Genomic DNA, 12,922 nt, shown 5'->3' with positions numbered 1-12,922 from the left:
GTTCTGTTGCTTCTCAGCCCCAATTGTGTGCCATGGTGCTAATGCCTGTTCCCATTTCTTTTCTTTCATGTCTTTGCAGGGGATGACGCACTTGATACTGCTGGGGTTGTGGAGATGGTGAAGACCCAGGAGGGGTCTCAGGCCCGACCGGGCACCAGTGAGGGACATGGTGGTGGGTGAGAACCCACACTTGCTGCAGACCATTATCTCAAGGGGTGTCTCTGGGTGCACCTCCCCGAGCTCTATTCAGGTGTTGATTCAGATGATGAGACCTATGTGCGGTCGCAGGTAAGTGTTTCTGGGAGGGATTCTGTACTGTCCAACCCACCTGCACCAGTGGTAGAACCCTCAATGGGGATGTCAGTGTTGGTAGGTCCGCCTTTGGTGGTTACGGATGCAGAGTCACACTTCGCAACATCTGATCCTGTTCCTGCGCCAGCAGATCAGAGGGGTAATGCAGTCCTGCAGCCTCAGGCAGTGCCGGCACAGCAAGGCGCAGTTCGCCTTGCCCCAGACAGGTGTGGTGCCCACAGACGCGGTGGCCGTACGCCACCTGGCAATACTGCATGGGAGAAATCCATATACGGTATGGCAAACCAACAGGCAGCATCATCTGAGATGATGGCTCAGGCCATGGATAGGGTGGCCACTTGCATTGTCCCCCAAGAAAGGCTGATGGAACAACTACAGCAGGCAACAGACGCCATTTGCCAGTCACACAGGGAGGACATGTTGGCGTCCAACAGGGACAGACGGGCGGCACTGGAGACTCTGCGGGAAGCCATTTCTATTGAGTCCCAGGGCCACAGGGAAGCCCTGAGGGTGGAGCTCCGTCAGCTCAGGGTGACTCTTGTTGAGCTTGAGGCTTCAACTGACACGAGGACAGAACAGCAGCTGGAGGGGCTCACACGTACGCTCTCAGCTGAGATGCAGGCAACTAGGGAGGAGGTCCGGGCATCCCGTGAGTTGTTGCATGGGGATCTCTGCACGATTATCCTCCAGAGCCAGACCTTCCACACCCGCATGCTTGCTGCCATGGAGGTCCAGACTAGGGCTTTGAGTGGGCTGCCTCCCATAGTGCCACCACCTCCTGATGCAGCTGTAGAGGGTGAGGAGAGCGACAGCAGCGATTCTCTCACAATAGGGTAGCCGTGCAGGCCATGAGCCCATGGAGGTGTTTTTATTTCTCGCAGAATCCACACAGGTGGGTTTTGGTGTGCACCCTGTCCTCAGACCTCCTGGGTGGCCTCCCCCACCCCTCCTGGCCCATACATGGCCATTTTTGATTTTTGATTTTTTTTTACAGTGTGTTGCCTTGTGTGGCTCCCGTGAGCATACGCTGTATTGTGGCTGGGCACATGCAGGCTTGTCCTGAATTTGGGTTAGATGCTTGGGTTTGTGTGACACACACCCCTCCTGCTTCCCATTTCCATGGGCTTGCAAAGGGTGTGCCCAAGTGACATTGACTTACACAGTGACGTTGGACTCCCATTTGCTGTGTGGGCAGTCTGTAGTCAATACTGTGTATACATTCCTAGTGCATATTGCTGTTGTATTGTACACTGCATGGTGTATTGATATGTGCCTCTGCATCCATCTCATCCTCCTAATTTGCAGGTCCATTCCTCATGTCTTCACAAGGTGGTCTACTTTGGAAATGGAGTCCATGTTGTAAGCAGTGCACCTACACTTTTGCGTGGCGCTAACACTGTACAGTTGGAAGTGGTCGAAGTGCTGGCATTATCAGGTAGTGAGACTACCAATTTTTTAAATCCGTACTGTCATGTTTATGGTAGGTTGGAGGTTGTGTAGGTGATTAGTATTATTGGTAAATATTTGGTAACGTGTGTTGTTGGTCCTGCATTAATGTGAGCATTTCATGTGTGAAAAAGGGTATGGGGTGGGAGGAACTACTAAATGTTCATAGAATCAAAATAAACATAAACACAGATGCTTGTTCTTACAGATTTCGAGCAATCAATTAGTTGAGTAAATAGATTTCAGGTGCAGCAGGGCAGATCCCGAGGCCACTCGAGATCAAAACACAGAAACGACATCAAGCAAACATCGGGTGTTGCCAGCCGATAACCCTGTGTTGCACTCCTAATGGGGTAGAAACCCCTATGTGGTTTAATGACCTATCGTGAGAAGGGATCTCCCAGTTACCGGAAGGCACCCTCCCAAAGGTGTACATAAAGCTCTCCAACAGACTTGGGTAATCTAGTACTCATATATGTGCATAACAGTCATGAACTGTGTACTTAAGTAGATGAATGTCCACCTGATAGAGTCTGTTCAGGAGCCACCAAGAACCATCACACTACAAGTGCACAACACATGTATTTTATATGTCACAAGTTAATTAGACACATTACAAAAAATATTAAGTAAAATGAAATTAGATTCCAATCCAAGTCTCAAATATACAATTGGATAAGATATCAAACTCAGTGTTTAACAGCCAGCATCAGAAGACCTTTTCATTTGATGCAAATGTACATTACAATACATATAGTCGTTCAACTTCAATATAAACAGGCAAAGTGTAGAGTATCCAGAAACATGGGATTTCTGTGACAAAACATACAATAATTCATATTTGCGGATAACAAAAGTCTTTTTCAGTCCTAAACACTCCTAGATGTGATCAAGTGCCAACGCGTTTCGGATTCGGATGAATCCATCTTCAGGGCAGGAAATATGAAGTTCATTCAAATTTAAAAGGGTATTCCTAGGGAAATGTAAATAAACTAGTTAGCTTATTGGGAATTATAAATGAAAATGTAAGTACTGAACACCCAAAAAGTATGCACTAACCTTAGTATTGATGTTTAGAAATCAAGATTCTTACAATCTGTGTAGTAAGCGAAAAAATCAATGTCAGCTTGTGAAAATCTAAATATTAGTTCACAAAGTATTCAAAATTGAAAAGCAGAAACCAAAAAGCAAAAAGCAAAAGAGTAACACGCGCCACGTTCAAAGGTGAATACGGATCACCCCGGATGTGAGTGGGTTGTTAGGAGGTCAATCACACAGTGCGTGTGCTGTAATTAATCAAAAAACCGAAATGGAGTTACTGAGGAAACCACAAGGGTAATGGTGGTGATGAGTCTCCTAAAGAATGTATGCAGTTTAACTCAGTAGAGTTAACAGGGTCTGGTAGACTTAGTAAAGAAAAGAGAGAAAATGCAGCAAGCCAAAATTGGTTTAAAGGCGGAATCCGTGGCTATCACGGGTTGGGCTCAGAGTTCGTATGAGATGCATATTTAAAATTTAGAATGTCTACATTTTACAGGATTATAGATTATACAGCCCCTACGGCTGTTCAACTGTTCCAACAGTCTTACCTATAATCACAGCAAGATCGCAGAGTACGAGACGTCCACTAGTCAGACGCTCGGCTCGGGAATGCGGGTTTGTTAAAGGTCGCCATGGCAATATCGCGCATGCGCGATGCTGCGGATGACGCCTTGTTGGTGGGGGCATGCGGCTGACTAACAATCAAGAGTATCGATCCACGGGCTTGTATCACATTTAAAATACCCGTTGTTATAAAGAATACATCATAGTGCTAGCTAATGCCACATCTAGTATTAATAACTGCAGATTCCGACGTGAATCTCATACCTCGAGTGGGTTGCTATGGTGACAACGTGAACAGCCGAGGCCCTGCAGAGTGCTGCGTCTGGCTGTAAGGAGGCAGGCCATGGGAGATCAAATTCCTGAGATCAGATGGGTAGATCATTTGAGCACAGTGTAACCTGGCTTTAGCAGGTATACGTGTAGGCAACAACCTGCTGCCAGGACGGTACACAGGTAAGGCTGACCTATAGGATTGAAGGTCTCATTGACGGCCCTGGGGCCTAACAGGTGAACAATCTGGGGGTTGTGGATGGCCACACTGCTGTGTGTGTGGAGGGGGTGTGAGGAGGGACACCACCGCAGCCTAGAACGAGGCTGCGTGGTGCCCCCCTCACACCCTGAAATAGTTATGCTCATCCAGACAGGTCACAGAACAAGGCAGGACAATGCCCGCGTTCAGACCGTCCGGATGGCTGGTTCAAGTGGGCTAGTGTTGTTAGTATGATTGGTGGCTAAGGTTAAGCCAGTCGGTGTGATGTAAGAAACAGACCTCTAAAGCATAACAGAGAGACTAAGATGATTGCATGTATAAAAACAACAACTATAACTTGAAGTTGACATTTTTGCATTAAAAACAAACATAGGCATAACATAATATCAGACAAAGCACATCAGATCGAACTCGCAGTTCATGCCCCTTGCGGTTAAACAGTCCAACAGATCAATCCAAAAGATTTCCCTTTGTAGCAATCGTCTCTGTACATCACCCCCTCTTGGGCCAGCTTGTAGTTGTTCCAAAATAATGCATCTTAATTGGGCAATTGTGTGCCTAGCTTCTAGGAAGTGCATTGAGACTGGAGATCTCACATTTTTGGTTCTAATGTTTGATTTATGTTCGGTCCATCTCAGCTTTGCTTTCCTCATGGTGATCCCCACATAATATAGCCCACAGGGGCATTTAAGTGCATATAAATCATTCGTTGAGTTGCACGTACAGGAGTGTTTAAGAAAGATGGGTTTGCCCGTATGGGGATGTGAGATTGTGTTGCCCAAAAGAAGATTACTACAGTGCTGGCAATTGTAGCAGGGTTGTGTGCCTTTGTATCGTGTAGTTATTGGATGGTCAGCTCCTGTCTCGGCTCAAATCAGGCTGTTCCTGAGAGCCGTGCTGTTTCTGTATGCAAATATAGGAGGCTCTTGAAAAAGGGATTGAGTTTCAGGGTCCATTTGTAACATTGGCCAGTTCTTGTGGATAATGTTCCTGATTTTTCTGCTCTGATTAGAATGTGTAGTCACGTACACTAATTTCTCCTCTTTATTCTTCACTTTAGTCGTGAGCAGAGTGTCCCTCTGTACATTTGCCACCTTCTCTTCATTCCTGGAGATCGAGGCCGATTTGTATCCCCTCTCCCTGAATTTGTGACGTAGGGCCACTGATTGTCTTGCATACTCTGATTCCTCTGAAATGTTCCTGCGATAATGTAGGAACTGACTCAGTGGAACGCTTTCAATTGTCCTCTGTGGATGGAAACTCGTGGCTAGCAAGAGACTATTCCTGTCAGTTGACTTAGTGAATATCCTGGTTTCGAGTTTAGCATTTTTCACATAGATTTCCACGTCCAGGGAGTTGATCTTTGATTTACTGGTCTGGGTGGTGAATTGAATACGTGGGTGCATGTTGTTCATCATATGAAAGAACTCAACCAATTTGTCCTCTGGGCCAGACCATATGCCAAACACATCGTCAATATACCTTACAAAGATAGTGAGGTGGCGCAGCCATCTTGCTGAGGTGAGAACATATTCATTTTCCAGATAATACATATATGTATTGGCATAAGCAGAGGCCATGGCCGCCCCCATGCTCATACCTGAGAGTTGTAAATAGTACCTATCTTCAAATCTGAAAAAGTTATTCATAAGAACTAATTTCAGCAGTGTTAGGACAAAGATCTTGTCCCCTTGGCAGTCGTCCGACCTCAAAAGGAGCCATTCGACTGCCTCAAGTCCCGCATCACGTACTATATTGGTATAGAGCGAGGTGACATCCATCGTAAATAGGGTATCTCTTCCATCTACAAAGAGTACTTCCTTAAGTTTCTGGAGGAAGTGTGTGGTGTCCTTAATATACGTCGGGGTTTCTTGTATAAGGGGTTGCAGAATCTTGTCCAGATATTTAGCCAGTGGTTCCAGTAGACTGTCTGTGGCTGCTATAATCGGTCTCCCTGTTGGGTCTAGTAATCTCTTGTGAATCTTGGGAAGAATGTATATCACTGGTGTGATGGGATGAGCTTTTTCCAGAAATGTGCGAGTTTTTTCAGAGATAACCTCTCTGTCTTCTGCCTCATCAAGTACTTGTTTGATTAGCTTCATCAAATCCTCCGTTGGATTGTGATGTATTTCTTTGTAGGTATCCTGATCCGCTAGTTGTCGCTTCACTTCCCTGATGTATTTGATTTTATCCATTAGAACTAGAGCCCCTCCCTTGTCGGCCGGTTTGAAGATAATATCTTTATTATCTAAGAGTCTCTTCAGGGTTCGTCGATCCGTGGCTGTAAAGTTCCCTTGGTTCTTTGATTTGTATTGGATCTTCTTGAATTGGTCCAGAACAGTTCTTTCAAACACAGTCAGAACATGATTATTCACGGGCGGGTTAAATGTACTCTTGGGTGAAAGTTCCAGAAATTCTGAGGGTTCATTCATGTTTTCTTCTTCTTCAATGGAATTGAAGAATACCTTCAGCTTAAGCTTGCGCATAAGCTTAAAGAAATCTATTTTCTCTTTCAGCAGGCTGGTGTTGTATTGGGGCACAAAAGACAGACCCTTCCGTGAGACTTGTAATTCGATACGTGACAATGTGTAGGATGATATATTGACCACTATATTTTCTTCCCCACTGGTTTCTTTCTCTCCGATTTTTTTCTTCCTCTGTCCTCGTCAGGTTGGTGCTTTTCTAAAAAATCAGAGGTACTTGCTGTAGCGCTTTCTGTTAATGGAGTCGAAGGTGCTGCCGTTGTTGTACTTGGGCTTGTTTCTAGTTCGGCGCTAGAGGCTTCCGAAGAAGTAGTATCAGTATTACCGGGTCCTGTTCTTGGGGGCCGTGGTTGGAGTGGTCTTGGAACACGTAAGCCGCAGTATTCTTGCCAGTTATAGACTATGTCCAATTTGTAGTCTTGCGTGTCTCTCCTGAACTTTCTGATCTTTTTTGTCTCGAGTTCTTGTTTGTACTTGGCTAGATTTTCATTGGTCTCGACCAGGATTTGTTTGAGTTGATCTTCCGTGAAGCTCTTACTTTGCGCACCTTTGATGGTGCTTATTTCCTTGTCCAAAGAAGTCAGGTTGTGTGCAAGTTCTTTGATTGTTAGGAGAATTAAATCAAGGGAACACTTGTGCAGGATCTGTCTCCATCTTTTTACGAAATTCGGATTTTCTTTGCATAGAGTAGGTTCTAGGTTTACTCTCAGCCCCCGAGGAATCCTCTGTGCCTTGTAATAGTATGTCAATGTTGTCGCGTGTAGTTTCAAGTTAATTTCTCTCCGTATTTTCCATTCAAGCTGTTTGATTAATGCTTCCGGTTTATCAGTGCTTTTGAGCTCATCCCCTGTTGTTTTTATGAGACCCAGAATCCTCCGAGCTTCTTCTTCGCTGAATCCAAGGGATTCAGCTCTATTGTTGGTAGTTGCATCAATCTTAGCAAAGGACATAGTCCAGTAGTGCGGCTAACACGTTCAATATAAGTAAAGATAAGATTAAGGATGGTGTGTGCACTCCCCAATTGTGGCCACTTAAAGAGAAGAAAAAGGGTATGGGGTGGGAGGCACTACTAAATGTTCATAGAATCAAAATAAACATAAACACAGATGCTTGTTCGTACAGATTTCGAGCAATCAATTAATTGAGTAAATAGATTTCAGGTGCAGCAGGGCAGATCCCGAGGCCACTCGAGATCAAAACACAGAAAGAACAATAAACAAACATCGGGTGTTGCCAGCCGATAACCCTGTGTTGCACACCTAATGGGATAGAAACCCCTATGTGGTTTAATGACCTATTGTGAGAAGGGATCTCCCAGTTACCGGAAGGCCAGTTCCCTGTGTGGCCAGTTTCCATTAGGGACACTGTACTTTGTGACACTTGTGTCATGTTGTGGGGATTAATTTGTTTGCTCTCACATAGCATGACATGCCATGGTGTGTTGTGTGGCAGTGCCGGGGAGGAGTTGGGTGACATGGCACTGTTCTCATGTTGTATTTTGCAAGTGGGTATTCATTTTTGCTGCCTAGAAGTGTGTCTTTTGATGACACTGCATTGGTGGTGTTTGTGTAGGTAGGGATGCACACATTGTGACACTTCAGGTGAACAATCTCAGGCTGCTATGGTTCTGACAGTTGACTGTCCCTTCATTCATCATAATTGTCAGATTGAGTCATCATTGATTGTCAGATGGTATGTGCCAGGTCTGTGTGCACTCCACAGGGGTGTGATTTCTATGTGAAGTAATTAGCCACCAGCTGCGTACGGGCTGCCTCACCCCGTGCCCTTTCCCCTAGCATGCGCAGCAGGCGTGCATGTGGTTGGGGATGTGGGGGCACCACCATGTCCACAGCCAGGCCCCGGCGTGTTGCAACATTGTGCAGGACACATGCTGCCACTATGATCCTGCACACTACTGGGGGAGCGTATAACAGCTGCCCGCCAGAACAGTCAAGGGAGCGAAAGCGTGACTTGAGCACTCCGAATGTGCGCTCCACTATGCCCCGGGTTGCAATATGGGCTGTGTTGTATCTTACCTCGGGAGGCATGATGGGGTTCCGAATTTGCGTCATCATGTGGGTGCTCAGAAGGTAGGCACTGTCCCCTGGGGAGGTGGTGATGGGGATCATTAGTGGGGTAGTGACATTACTCTGTATCTCTCATGCATGCGTGTGCTGTGGATTTATACTCACCAAGCAGCCATGCATCGCCATGCCGCCCAGCTTCCATGTCCCGGTTTAGGGTTGACATCCTGTAAATGAAGCTGTCGTGGGTGGACCATGGATAGTTGGCATATACTGAGGTGATGATTCCCTTGGCATCACATACTACCTGGACGGTGATGGAATGCCAGTGCTTGCGGTTTCTATAGATGTTCTCTGATGCCCTGGGGGGACGTAGAGCCACATGGGTGCAATCAATGGCACCTAGCACTTTGGGGAATTGTGCCACCCCATAGAAATCCTGCCTTTCTGCAGGTGTTCTGGGCACGTATATGTCCCTGCGGACTAATGGGCGTGCAGTAATGATGGCCAACACCTGGTGTAGGCACCATGACTGCATGGCCTGTGACACCCCCCCCCACTATGGCACTTGTCCGCTGAAATGATCCGGTAGCCAAGAAGTGCAGTACATTGAGGACCTTCTCCAGGGGGCTGAGTGCTTGGGAGCACAGGGTGGGTGATGTGAGGTCATCCTCTCACTCACTGACCAGGTCGAGTATTATGTGAGGTGGAAACCTGTACCTCCCATACACCTGGTCATCAGGCATACCAAAAAGGCTGGTTCTGGGTGTAAAGATTCTGGCCCTGACTATCCTCCTCCTCCTCCTGCGGTATCCCACGGCCACTGCTGCTAGGAACGGTATATTCATCCTGGCGTCTGAGCTTGTTTGTTGTTTGCGCACACTTTTATGCTGCGCGGGACGTGCACCTGCTTCATGCTGGCGTACGTGTTTCCGGATTGGACATTTTTCTTTGGCGCGTTGTAGGCGACCGTGTAAATCTTCCCGCCCACCCCAGGAATACACGTAACACGCTCTCCCAGGCCCAGTCGCATGTAAATATTCCCGCCCGCCCCAGGAATACACGTACCCCACTCTCCCAGGCCCAGTCGCGTGTGGAAGTTCACACGAACCCCGTAATACACGTACCCTGCTGAAATCGTGTGTGGAAGTTCACGCGGACCCATAATGCACGTACCCTGCTGAAATCGCGTGTAAGACTAGCCGCGCACCCCTGAAATACACCTACCCTGGCCAATCGCACTGCTGGGGGGTGGGGGTGCTGGGAGACATGAGTGGGGGCCTGGTGGAGGGTGCCCCTGGATGCTGGGGGGTGGGGGTGCTGGGAGGCATGAGTGGGGGCCTGGTGGAGGGTGCCCCTGGATGCTGGGGGGTGGGGGTGCTGGGAGACATGAGTGGGGGCCTGGTGGAGGGTGCCCCTGACTGCTGGGGAGTGGGGGTGCTGGGAGACATGTGTGGGGGCCTGTTGGAGGGTGCCCCTGGATGCTGGGGGGTGGGGGTGCTGGGAGACATGAGTGGGGGCCTGGTGGAGGGTGCCCCACAGTGCTGGGGGTGGGGGTGCAGGGAGACATGAATTGGACATGAGTGGGGGCCTGGTGGAGGGTGCCCCTGACTGCTGGGGGGTGGGGGTGCGGGGAGACATGTGTTGGACATGAGTGGGGGCCTGGTGGAGGGTGCCCCTGACTGCTAGGGGTGGGGGTGCTGGGAGACATGAGTGGGGGCCTGGTGGAGGGTGCCCCACAGTGCTGGGGGGTGGGTGTGCAGGGGGACATGAGATGGACATGGGTGGGGGCCTGGTGGAAGGTGCCCCTGGATGCTGGGGGGTGGGGATGCTGGGAGACATGAGTGGGGGCCTGGTGGAGGGTGCCCCTGACTGCTGGGGGGTGGGGGTGCAGGGAGACATGAGTTGGACATGAGTGGGGGCCTGGTGGAGAGTGCCCCTGGATGCTGGGGGGTGGGGGTGCTGGGAGACATGAGTGGGGGCCTGGTGAAGGGTGCCCCTGACTGCTGGGGGGTGGGGGTGCAGGGAGACATGAGTTGGACATGAGTGGGGGCCTGGTGGAGGGTGCCCCTGGATGCGGTGGGGTGGGGGTGCTGGGAGACATGAGTGGGGGCCTGGTGGAGGGTGCCCCTGGATGCTGGGGGGTGGGGGTGCAGGGAGACATGGGTGGGGGCCTGGTGGAGGGTGCCCCTGACTGCTGGGGGGTGGGGGTGCTGGGAGACATGAGTGGGGGCCTGGTGGAGGGTGCCCCACAGTGCTGGGGGTTGGGGGTGCAGGGGGACATGAGTTGGACATGAGTGGGGGCCTGGTGGAGGGTGCCCCTGACTGCTGGGGGGTGGGGGTGCTGGGAGACATGAGTGGGGGCCTGGTGGAGGGTGCCCCACAGTGCTGGGGGGTGGGGGTGCAGGGAGACATGAGTTGGACATGAGTGGGGGCCTGGTGGAGGGTGCCCCTGGATGCTGGGGGGGTGGGTGTGCTGGGAGACATGAGTGGGGGCCTGGTGGAGGGTGCCCCTGACTGCAGGGGTGTTTGGGTGCTGGGAGACATGAGTGGGGGCCTGGTGGAATGTGCCCCACAGTGCTGGGGGGTGGGGGTGCAGGGGGACATGAGTTGGACATGAGTGGGGGCCTGGTGGAGGGTGCCGCTGGATGCTGGTGGGTGGGGGTGCTAGGAGACATCATGAGTGGGGGCCTGGTGAAGGGTGCCCCTGACTGCTGGGGGGTGGGGGTGCAGGGAGACATGGGTTGGACATGAGTAGGTGCCTGGTGGAGGGGGCCCCTGGATGCTGGGGGTGGGGGTGCTGGGAGACATGAGTGGGGGTCTGGTGGAGGGTGCCCCTGGATGCTGGGGGTGGGGGTGCAGGGAGACATGAGTGGGGGCCTGGTGGAGGGTGCCCCTGGTTGCTGGGGTGTGAGGGTGCAGGGAGACATGAGTGGGGGCCTGGGGGAGGGTGCCCCTGGATGCTGAGGGGTGGGGGTGCTGGGAGACATGAGTGGGGGCCTGGTGGAGGGAGCCCCTGGATGCTGGGGGGTGGGGGTGCTGGGAGACATGAGTGGGGGCCTGGTGTAGGGTGCCCTTGACTGCTGGGGGGTGGGGGTGCAGGGAGACATGAGGTGGACATGAGTGTGGGCCTGGTGGAGGGTGCCCCTGACTGCCGGGGAGTGGGGGTGCTGGGTGACATGAGTGGGGGCCTGGTGGAGGGTGCCCCTGGATGCTGGGGGGTGGGGATGCTGGGAGGCATGAGTGGGGGCCTGGTGGAGGGTGCCCCTGGATGCTGGGGGTGGGGGTGCAGGGAGACATGAATTGGACATGAGTGGGGGCCTGGTGGAGGGTGCCCCTGACTGCTGGGGGGTGGGGGTGCAGGGAGACATGTGTTGGACATGAGTGGGGGCCTGGTGGAGGGTGCCCCTGACTGCTAGGGGTGGGGGTGCTGGGAGACATGAGTGGGGGCCTGGTGGAGGGTGCCCCACAGTGCTGGGGGGTGGGTGTGCAGGGGGACATGAGATGGACATGGGTGGGGGCCTGGTGGAAGGTGCCCCTGGATGCTGGGGGGTGGGGATGCTGGGAGACATGAGTGGGGGCCTGGTGGAGGGTGCCCCTGACTGCTGGGGGGTGGGGGTGCAGGGAGACATGAGTTGGACATGAGTGGGGGCCTGGTGGAGAGTGCCCCTGGATGCTGGGGGGTGGGGGTGCTGGGAGACATGAGTGGGGGCCTGGTGAAGGGTGCCCCTGACTGCTGGGGGGTGGGGGTGCAGGGAGACATGAGTTGGACATGAGTGGGGGCCTGGTGGAGGGTGCCCCTGGATGCGGTGGGGTGGGGGTGCTGGGAGACATGAGTGGGGGCCTGGTGGAGGGTGCCCCTGGATGCTGGGGGGTGGGGGTGCAGGGAGACATGGGTGGGGGCCTGGTGGAGGGTGCCCCTGACTGCTGGGGGGTGGGGGTGCTGGGAGACATGAGTGGGGGCCTGGTGGAGGGTGCCCCACAGTGCTGGGGGGTGGGGGTGCAGGGGGACATGAGTTGGACATGAGTGGGGGCCTGGTGGAGGGTGCCCCTGACTGCTGGGGGGTGGGGGTGCTGGGAGACATGAGTGGGGGCCTGGTGGAGGGTGCCCCACAGTGCTGGGGGGTGGGGGTGCAGGGAGACATGAGTTGGACATGAGTGGGGGCCTGGTGGAGGGTGCCCCTGGATGCTGGGGGGGTGGGTGTGCTGGGAGAAATGAGTGGGGGCCTGGTGGAGGGTGCCCCTGACTGCAGGGGTGTTTGGGTGTTGGGAGACATGAGTGGGGGCCTCGTGGAATGTGCCCCACAGTGCTGGGGGGTGGGGGTGCAGGGGGACATGCGTTGGACATGAGTGGGGGCCTGGTGGAGGGTGCCGCTGGATGCTGGGGGGTGGGGGTGCTAGGAGACATGAGTGGGGGCCTGGTGAAGGGTGCCCCTGACTGCTGGGGGGTGGGGGTGCAGGGAGACATGGGTTGGACATGAGTAGGTGCCTGGTGGAGGGGGCCCCTGGATGCTGGGGGTGGGGGTGCTGGGAGACATGAATGGGGGTCTGGTGGAGGGTGC

This window comes from Ambystoma mexicanum, chromosome 12 (assembly GCF_040938575.1).
Source record: "Ambystoma mexicanum isolate Mex_15411 chromosome 12, UKY_AmexF1_1, whole genome shotgun sequence".
Classification (NCBI taxonomy): Eukaryota; Metazoa; Chordata; class Amphibia; order Caudata; family Ambystomatidae; genus Ambystoma; species Ambystoma mexicanum.
This window is presented reverse-complemented; position numbering follows the sequence as displayed.